The sequence below is a fragment of the Apium graveolens genome, chromosome 2 (genome assembly GCF_009905375.1).
Source record: "Apium graveolens cultivar Ventura chromosome 2, ASM990537v1, whole genome shotgun sequence".
NCBI lineage: Eukaryota > Viridiplantae > Streptophyta > Magnoliopsida > Apiales > Apiaceae > Apium > Apium graveolens.
Window position 1 is genome coordinate 8280683 of NC_133648.1, and position 11237 is coordinate 8291919.

Sequence of the window (11237 nt, forward strand, 5' to 3'; positions counted from 1 at the left end):
TTTGTTCCATCAGGCCTGATTTGGTCCATGAGGCCTGATCAATGTGTTAACCTTTTTGATCTAAATGTCATACATTTTTTTATTAGGCCTTGTAGCCCAAATCATGTGTAATTAATGTAATATTTAATTACGTAATTAAGATTTGTTCATTCCATATCAATTTCATTAAATTGAATTATTCTTGATATTTTTTGAAAAGAAAATGTTTTAGTTGAGAAAAAAGGTAATGTGTTTTAGATGAAAAAATAATGGTTTTATAATATACTAATTACGATTATAAATAAGAATTATTAGTCATTATAATATTATATTTTATTAAATAAAAAGGTAGCGGCTGCGGGTTATCTATAATAAAAAAATTACACATGACATATCGAAAAAAGGTGTTTTAGTTGAGAAATAAAAGGTGTTTTAGTTGAAAAAGGTAGTTTAATCCGTTAATATTCAAGTTATGAGGTACATTAGTGTCATTGCGAAATTTATGATCAGATGACTTTGCACTATGCACTCAGCGAATGAGTCACTTTTCGAACTTCAAAGGACGTTTACATCACTTGGATTATATAATATAATTGGGTATATAATTGCATGTTTGCCTCGTAAGAATTCATCATCCAGGAGGTAGAACACTCTTTTCATTCATCTCAAGTGTAACAATTTTAACTAAAATTTCTTTCGATGCTCCGACACCTTTACAACGTGCCTGATAATTGGCCACGTATACAAATATTTAGAACATGTCATAACAAATATTCTCCGCAAATCAAGTATTCAATTCATTACAAGTAACAGACCTTCTCTATTTTTCGTCCATTTGTCATGTCACAAATGCATGTGACAACATGTAACTAAAATTACTCATATAGCTAGCACCTAAATGATTTTCATATAAATTGAATCTAACAAAATAAGTATGAGTATACCTCTCATACAAGAATTTGTGATCTACTCAATTTGAGAATGCCAAAAATTTTACAGACAATTCCGAAATAATTTGTTTGCATTTCAAGAAAAATGGTTTTCACATGACTTGTCTTCTACTATGTAAGAGGGGGATTAGTCTCCTATTTCAAATGAGGAGCCAGTTTCCACTACATACCATAGAACTTCATAGCTAAATACATTCATCTGTACAATCCAGAAAATGCACAAAGAGGTGCACCAAAAAACAGATGCCATGTATGAAACACAAAGTAAAAAGCAGATGTCACGTATGAAGCAAACAAGTGATCCCATACTACAAATATAATTGTAAAAATAATATGGCATCGATGGCCATAACCATTGCAAACACTAGGTCATAAAATTAAATGTTAAAGTTGATTCAACATACACAAACAGAAACATCATTAAGTAATAAAGTCCGTCAATCTAACCCTAATACACTTCGAAATCACTGTCCCCACCATCACTGTCATAATCAGGATGAATCTGCAAAGATAAAGATAAAAGCTAATAACAAGGTTTATAACTATAACATGTACATTTCAAGCTTCAAACTGAGGGACATATTATTCATCAGCAAACATACAAAAGTCCAAATACCTTTTTTCCTTCGGTCGTTTGAATTAAAGGAAGAATGTCATCATCCTTTACCTCCGACTCGTAACTAGAGGCACAAAAACAAAAAACAATCATAACGTGAATCGTCCATGGCCTAGAATCAAAGACCTACTAATCTCACATAAATAGAAATTGTATACCAATCTGTAGACAGAATTACAGTAAGCAAGTATTCCTCGCACATCAGAAATTGGGAAAAGTACATTCTGAACACTCACTTCTAGTAATCCATTAACTACTAACAGAACTTGCACAAAAATCAAAAGAAAGAGATATAAGCAAGAAAGTGTTTCTCACAACTCAAAATACTCATGGTACAATTTTGTTTCTTCAGATCGCTTAGGCCCTTCATCTCTTGGCCTGGAGAGGGGGGGGGGGGTTGCGTCCAAACAATAGTATTAGCAATATGGCACCAGCATAAAACACTAAAACATTGCACCACATGAAACAAATAGTTAAACTTGAGCAGGATAACTTACAGCACAAAGCATCCAGAGAGACTGACACTTGTGAATAATCCTGTAGAGAACTCATCAAAGGTATATTTATACTTATCTAAATCCTTCCGAACCAAGCTCGTGGTACCATCCTGGGCTATACGTCTGACAACCTTAAAACGTAGACATGTATGTTCATGTTGTCAAAGGTAGTAAGACAGAACTTTCCGTTTTCACATTCAGCAAAATAACTAGACACTTCCCCATCAGGTTTTTCATAGGGATAAGTCTTAAATAATAGTTCAGGTTTGTCAAATTCAAATGGGAAGTATCCCAATCGGCGTCCTTCTACACATCCTTCTCCTGCTACCAGTCCTTTAGAAAAGGAGATGACAACTACATCACCGAAACCTGTTGTACAGAAAGTTGTTGCCATGCCGTGGAATGGAAGCGATTTACTGTCATAAGTTGAAAATACTTTTGGGATTTTCCTAGCATGGTAAAAATATGTAAGGCCTTCCGTGGGCGAAGAAATAGAAACAGTGTTGCCACTAACAAACCAAGAGTATGGGGTTTTTCCTGATACATCTCTTTTAGTCGTGAGTGCATTATATATGGTGCAGAAGGGATCACTTAGTTGGGTCCAAATCTTTGTCGTGGGATAATAAAATTCCCAAGTCCGCTTATAAACAGAGTTGCTGGTATCAAGAACAAAGAGCCTTCCATAAATCTCGAACACCAAAGGCCTGACTTTGCGTCCACGCATATCAGGAAAATCCTCACCAGATACAACTTTACTGACAGGATCATAAGTTACCAGGCCACGGTTATATATCTAGTTTTCTCCTGTACCAGAAAATCCACCAGCGAGAACGATTTTGGAACCAAAAAGACCACAACCCATAGCAGAAACTCCACCGATACATTTTTCCAAGGTGAACTTTGGTCTAAAAATCGGTGAATTGCCCATCAAATCACTCTCTTTTGTAGAATGTATCGCATAAACAGACTCTTGTTTCTGATTGGTTGATTCAAAACAGAAGTACAATTTGGTCTCATCCATCCTCCGAAATTACTACTGTCACAGGAAAATTAATTTATGAGGAAAGACAACTAATTACATGGGTGCTAAATCCAAACAAAATCACAACCTAAATAAGGATCATTTTATCAGGCTAATGTTACAACATAAATCAATATCTTCATCCCAAATCGTATATAAATCCCCTTTAAACATGAAACCCACATATAAAATAAACATAATTATAAAAGAAACACTTAATAATCAAACACGTTGTGGGCAATATCAAACAAAGACCTCGCAAAACAACTTGACAACAATACTAATTCAACTTAATAACCCAGATGCTAATTATAACTAAAACAATAACAACGAATTGAGAAATATAATCAATCTGACCTTGAAAATGATTTTAGAGTCGATCTGAGAACCTTCCTGTTAGAGCCGGTTCGTGGGCCGTGCGTATCGGGCCGAATAATTAACGGGCCGGTTAATGTGAACAGAATTCGTGAACAGCCCGTAGTATTAATTTATTTATGGTCCTGGCCGGGCCGAGCCGGTCCTGGAAAGCAATCAACCGTGAACGGCACGCGGTTTAGCCGAGTTACACGGTTTAGGCGGTTAGGAGAATAACTAACGAATAAATCGGTTCCATTATGTTGTATAGCACGTGCACGACTTCACAGAGTTCACAAATCACACTACTTCAGTTTCAGTTTGTTTTTGTACACGTTTTTCTCCTTATATTTATTACTTTGTTTTTTTTTGTTTTTTCCTTTTTTTATAGACATGTACGCAAATTGTATATAATATATGTTTTGTTTTTACTTTTTTTATCTTAATTTTTTCTGTTAATATATATTTTCGATTTTGGAAGACTAATATGTATTAAAATAAGGGAAAAGAGGACGGTACCCATATAAATTTTATTAATTAAAAAAATGTTACAATTGATTTGAGAGGACTCCTCTCTAAAAAAACGGAACAAACCGTGTTTACGATTTAAATAAAATACAAAATATAACAAATTCATATCTGATTAATTTTTAGTTGTAAGCAAATAATGTGAAATGATGCAATGAAGTTTTGAATTCTTAATTCACAAAGTCAGAAGATAACTATTGCTAATATATCTGGTTAATCCTACTCAACTTGGTATCAACATTTTATAAGTTTTTTTTAAAAAAAATGTGACCTTCACGAGAGATCACCACAAGGGACAGGTATAGCTTCTAAGATGATGCGGAGGAAGACATGTCAATAGATGACTCGCGAATAACCGCGAGCTGGCGGGCCTGGCGAATAACGGGCCGGTTAATTCGTTTTTTATTCATTTTTTCTGCTGTTTATTCGTCTGCAACTTTGGCGAGCGGTTCCGGTCCGGTTTCCTAAAATACAGATCCTAACTTGACAATAAAGACCGCATTGGATTTCAAAAAAATATTACTTATACTCGCACTTTTGAAACCTTGGCAAATATATATCCTCTATATTGGTTCTCACATGATATCATACTCTCACTCGCATACAGATTATTAGCAGTGTAGTACTCCATATAATTTACTGATCTATAATTTTCAGTTTTTTCAGCGACTCAAGAAATTTGAAAGCTTGAAGAATGTTTAGTTCTCCAATGCAGCAAGCTACACTGAAGAACTGGGGGCTAGTTGTTATGCCATAATTTGGCATAGTCCAAATTTATAATATTTATTAATTATTAATTCTGATTAATATTTAATTACTTATTGCCCAAGAATATCCTCTCCCTGAAACGAGGAATAATCAATCTCAATCAATTAATTACGGAAAATATCTCGAAATGATATCTTTCAAATCAAGAAAGATATCACAACGCCAAGATTAAATCAAATAAAATTGGTAATCAAGCACATTAACGAAACTTATCCCTAAAGTCTTTTAGGGATAAGCCCAATTTCATAGAACTGCGTAGACTTGATCCAATAGAAATTGGTACGCAGGCATCTTGGCAAAGGGATCCGATACAACGAGACAAATCGAGACACCTCCCAAGTCCAGCCACCCTATTTTTTATAAACCCTAATCCCTAAAAACAGTCACTAATTGCACTAATATTCCAGCAAACCTCCGATTTCGCGTTGTTACGAAATTCCTCCAACAACACCATACATTGTTGAAATGTGTGGTACTGTGGTCCATTTAAATTTGATGTGACTAGACTGATATAAATATTTTTTTGCTAAGAAGCTAAGGTATATCTATAATCTTTAATAACATTTAGTCTTGGTATTGAGGGCTTTAGTATGGGTGCTGCAGTTGACCTCTACTCTGCATTTTGTTATGCTCAGAGGAGATAAATGGACACTACACCATATATGGCCTTTACCAACATTTTTTTTGGTGTTACAAGCAAAATGTTACATTAAACCACTAAAACTTGATATGAGCTAACACTTTTTTTTGACGTTACAGTAGAGATAAGTCGATGTTACCATAGACATAATTACATTGCTATTGTAACACGAAATACAATGTTAGCATTGATAATAAAAAATGTGTTACCACAGAACTAAAAAAATAAGCGGAAAAATGAGATGGTCTAATTTTTGACCAAAATTTGGGCGGCCAAAACCTAAAATCCAACCCGCTTATCCCAACATTCTATCTCTCACTTATCCAAACACTTTCACCCCTCTCTCTGAACTCTCAAAATCACTCATCACTAACATATTCTCTTGAATGGACTCTTTTTTTATGTTATTCTGTTCAACGAAATCAATCTTCATAGCTTCAAACATGTTTATAGCAATCGAGTTCTACCCGTTATGGTTTTAATTGGGGCTTACACACAAGCCTTCAGTTACGAATTCTGCACAAGGTTTTTGGAGCTTTGTTCATAATATCAATTAGATGTTTATGAGCTTTCATTTTTATAATCCATATTATTAATTTTTTTATATGTTTAAAGTGTTGGAATCTTTGGCATCCCCTATTATATTAAACTCTCTTAACACCTAATTTACAAGGATATTGTTTAATCTCTATATCTCTCTCTCTCTCTCTCTCTCTCTCTCTCTCTCTCTCGGTCTCTCCCTCTCTCTCTCCCTCCCTCCCTCTCTCTTGTTATGTGCATTATAATTGAAAGCATGAGGTGAATTGCTCAGGTATGCCACTGTTTTCTAGAAGTTTTTTCTTCTCACCTCTCTCTAGCTCTCTCTCTCTTTCTCTCTCTCTCTCTCTCTCACACACACACACACTCTGTATTAGGTGCATTATAATTGAAACTCTGTGGTGAATCGCTAAAGTATACGACTATTTCTTAAAAGTTTTTTGTTTTTATTATTAATATACATGAATATATAACGACGTGCCTACAGAGTGTTAATTAAGTTATTGCTCTACTTATAGCTTATAGTTTAATGTTGTAAATGTGTGGATTTTATATTAATTAGAGGTTTGTCTCTCATATATCTTTTCTTATTAAGTTGTTTATTTTACTTAGTTTCATAAATCTTCAATTTTTAGCTTTAAGCAGTTTTTAAAATTAAATTCAATTCTTTTCTTCCTCTTTGATTAAGATGATTCAGGCTAGTGTAAAAGGATGAGTCAGTTTGGTTACGCTTTATGTTCATAATTTCTTAAACTGGTGATAAGTTTTTTAGCTAGACGTGTTTGTGATTGTGCTGGGTTATTTTTGAAAGGAATATGTCCTAAGTCCAATCATGTATTAGGATTTAGGAATAACTTTTATGTAATCTGTTTTGATTTCATTGATATTAATAAAGACTTGTTTTGTTTTTTATTACGGGCTTTCTCTATTTAAGTGTTTAAATAAGATATACCATAGTTTAGAGTAAAGCTTTTTATGGATTATGATGAGATCATAATAGTGAGACCTAAAAAGATGATAACTCTAAACTTAAATAGTTCCTGGTCATAGAATTACTAACTGGTAATTAATAATCCGCAAAGATCGGTACATACTATGCTTGCTTCATTATGAAGGATGTCTGTTCTCATAGACATTTGTGTGGTGACACTATAGCTAGTATGTAGGTGCTTATTATAGAATAAGTTCACTGAACATGACTCGCACAGCTGAACAACTGATGGAGTTCACTCACGTGTCAGCAGTTGTTCACATAGTGATAGTTGTACAAGTATCCTTAGACTTGAGGTCATCATAGTCATCTTGTGTACACTGAACTATACTTTGGTTTAGTTCTTAGTCTCCAGGGACAATTATTAGGGTTCTTCTGGGTATAGGAATTTGTACACGAAGATAGTGTATGATCAATAAAGGATCTACCCCTTCCAGTAAAGGAAGCGAATGTTCAAGGCTGATCCACTTATGCTAGTTCAGGAATCTCTGGCCAGAGTGAATGAAATTAGAAAGGAGTTTCTAATTTGCATAGAACTACGCATAGTAAATGGTAAGCAAGTGATTGAATTAGATAGGCTTGACACGAGATCCATGCCTTGTATTTAATCGGAACATTGTAGGGTAGAAGGAGTTTATTGTACGGTAACTATTCACTGAATAGGTTCTTGGTATTCTAAGCAGTGAATTCATATTATCCGGATAGTCGCGATATGCTGAGAAGTATCCCTCACGATGTAGAATAAATGTGATTAATTAATTAATCATATTTAATAAATTAGAGAATTTATATAAATAATGATAAAATAGTTTTATTATTATTTATTTCTACTACCGGCTTAATATTGAACCTACAGGGTCACACCATAAAAAGAGAATGATTTAATGGTGGAGTAATTAATTAATAATGGCTAAATAATTATTTATTTGTAAAATAAATAATTAATTGGCAAATTTGATAATTGATTAAATGAGATTTAATTGATTATAAATTAATTAAGAAAAGTTCTTAATATTATTAATTAAGGATTTAATTTTTGGGAAATTAAATCAAGAGAGAGAATTATTTCTAAAGTGTTTAGAAAAAGAATTAATGATTAAAAGGTGTTTTAATTATTAATGAGAATAATAAATGGGATAATAATAATAATATTTATGGGAAAATTTCAGCTGAAAATTTTGCCTATAAATACACTATTATAGACCCTAATTTTATTCTAACCCCATCGAAACCCGAAAACCCAAAAAGTTTGGAAAACCCAATTCTCTCCACCTCCTTCCTCCTCCTTAACATCGTTTTCTTGGTGGATACCGGTGGAGTGCTTCACACTTGAGGAGCAACTGCTAAGGATCTATGATCGTTGTCTCCGAATTATTTTTAAAGGTTAGATTCGATCCCTCGAATTTTTATTCACGATTTATATGCTTTTATTTGGATTTTGTATGTGTAAAAGTATTTTGCCATAACCCCGCTGTGTTAAAAATCCAACAATTTTCTATAGACTGTAATTATTTTCCAGAGACTGTATTAGATTTAAATCATCTTGTAATTGAATAATGGTCCTTCTTAGTGACCGATTCTTACATTTTATACTGAATAAATCTCCCAGCTCTGCGGATATATGGAGTGTTGGATGTACGATAATTGAGATGGCTACAGGAAAGCCTCCCTGGAGCGAACAATACCAAGAGGTTTTTTAAAACATTCAAATTCTCAATCAATAATTTTTTAAATATAAATGATATTTCCATGATACGAGTATTTCCTGATGCAATATACTAACCTATAGGTCCTTCCAGGTCCCAACTCTCTTCCATGTTGGTAGTACAAAGTCTCATCCACCAATCCTGATCATCTTTCTGCTGAAGCAAAAGATTTTCTGCTTTAATGTTTACAAAAGTATGTACTTCAAACCCCGGGTTATATTTTATTTGATTGTCGTCAGCATATGCTATTTGCAAGAAGCCTAACTCCTAACTACTAAAACTCAATTTCTAATGTCTTTTTCTGATTCCAAAGAAGTGTGAAATATACTTACACTTTGCTACTCACATGCATCATCCTTTAGTATATTATTTTAGTTCTGAAGCATCGGTTATGATATCAGTAGCCAATATTTTCTTCTAACTTTCGATCTTCATTATGATAGTCCTACATAATCTGTATTATTAATTGATCTTACCTTCGTTTGTTTGTTTAATAAGTTATTTGTTCCACCCTTTGGTTCTTCGTAATGTTTCCATCCCAGGTTGTTAAAGGAGAAATGATGGCTTATAGTGACGTATCTGGGTGCTACAGATTCTGGAACGCATCATGTATAGTCTGGAAATCCATCAAAGTATGTAAATAGTTTTATTGCTAACCTTTAATATTTACTTCTTAATTGAGCACTTAGGTTGACCTTACTAAGTTATACTGATGAAGTCACGTCAGCTAAATTTCGAGCTATATATAGTCCTTTTTTCATGTTAGCCAGAGACTCAGAGAACCTAATGTATTGTTAATACTGATGATATCTTAATTGTAGGAGCTTCTTGAGAAAAAGATGGAAAAGATGAAAATCCTGGAAGAATATCATCCATTGTTCATATTTGTTGCTGCTTTGCAAACCGAAAAGGATCATATTGAGGGGTTTGCTCCAGAGGTGAGTAGGGGATTAGTTTTCATGATTTCACTGTAGTGCAGTAGGTTCTAGCTTAGTTGGATTATCCATTGTGCTTGTTGTTTATCTCGCATTATTTTTTAGTTAAGGTAGTTGAATAATGATTTTTTGTTGAATAATTTTATGTGTGTCTTACTTCGTACATCATATAACTTGATCTATCCAAAAAGATAATTTATCAAAATAAATAATAGTTAAGAGGAAATATGCACTTGCATTACCAATTTTTTTTCTTGTTAAGTTGCATATGGGTCACAAAAGCTGGACAATTGTTAGGTTCCTCTTTATATAATGTTCATCTGTTTAACGTCCCTTGACCCTTGGCATTCTTTTATTATCTGTTTTCCAATTTTAGGAGTCGGGAGCTCCTGTGGGAAGAAGGTCACATAGCATTTGCAACCAAAGAAGAAGCAGATGTCGAGGTACTAGATTTTTCCAAATTGATGACATGACTTTTTGCATTTGTTTTTTTATCCCTTTCTGCTTAAAGTTGCTTCTATATTTTCATCTGTTATATCATATTGAGTATCGCTGGAGCTAAAGATATCTTAAAGCACCGATTTCACATTTCACAAGTTGGCCTTCAACTTCTAAGTTCTGGATTCAATCTGCATTAATCTTATATTGTTGACCTAATGCCATTATATTATATTCAGGTACTTGAGATATTGGAAATATATAGAAGGATATATGAAAAGTACTTGGCAGTACCTGTTGTGAAAGGTAAAAAGAGCGAAATGGAGAAGTTTGCTGGTGGCCTTTACACAACATCTGTGGAGGTAAAATATGTCTCTTTGGCAAAATACATTCTTGTATTTGATATTATATCGTTAACGAGTCTTACAACTATTTGTTAACTTTTGCATCACAGGCTTTTATCCCTGAGACTGACAAGGGTATACAAGGTGCCACCTCGCACTGCCTTGGCCAAAATTTTGCAAATGTGTTTAATATAAAATTCCAAGATGAGAATGGAAAGAACTGTCTGGTGTGGCAGAACTCATGGGGAATCTCCAAAAGAACAGTAATTTTCTATATCTTTTTTTTAGCTTGGCTAAGTTATTGTTTCACTATATATTTACATGGTCTTTAAATTCTTTTGCACTATTATTTTGTAGATTAGGGTGATGGTTATGGTTCATGAAGATGACAAAGGACTTGTTTTGCCACATAAAGTGGCATTTATCCAAGTTATAGAGGTTCCAGTTCCCTACAAAGAGGCAGAGACACAAAAAATATTGGACACCTGCTCCAACACTGTGAAAACACTGCCTGAAGTTGGTTTGAACCGGTACATATAGCTTTTGGATGTAATTTAGAAGTTTGGTTATTTTGGTTTGTTTGGGAACTTTGTATTTGTTGGATGAACTTGTACTTTTGATAACAGCTCTCAAGTTCAATTAATATGTATTCAAGTTTTAATGTTGCAAGTTGATTTAAATTTTATTATAATTCAAAAATTAACAAGTGTAACCAATTGATATTTTTATGTTGGCAAAAACTGGAAATATGGTTACGATAAATAAAGGGTGTTACAGTAGATACAAGAGTGTTTATTAAAAAAGTGTTACAATAAGCTATAAAAATGTAACCAAAAGAATTTAATTATTTTACAATATTGTGTTACAATAGCAAAAATAATGTTGCAAAAGAGTTTATTACAACACGTTTTTTGGTGTTACAAAAGGTTTATT

The 11237-nt window shown here is 33.5% G+C and overlaps 1 long non-coding RNA gene and 1 pseudogene across 1 annotated transcript; one reads left to right on the forward strand and one right to left on the reverse strand.

Moving 5' to 3' along the window:
* Window positions 1-1249: 1249 nt before the first annotated feature.
* LOC141705801 (uncharacterized) lies at window positions 1250-3336 on the reverse strand. Its single transcript, XR_012568481.1, has 4 exons — window positions 2043-3336; window positions 1861-1923; window positions 1546-1609; window positions 1250-1431 (listed from the first exon to the last, which is right to left on the reverse strand). It is a non-coding gene; the product is annotated as an uncharacterized LOC141705801 (long non-coding RNA).
* Window positions 3337-8437: 5101 nt separating this feature from the next.
* Window positions 8438-10844, forward strand: LOC141685107 (proline--tRNA ligase, cytoplasmic-like; annotated as a pseudogene).
* The last annotated feature ends 393 nt before the right edge of the window (window positions 10845-11237 follow it).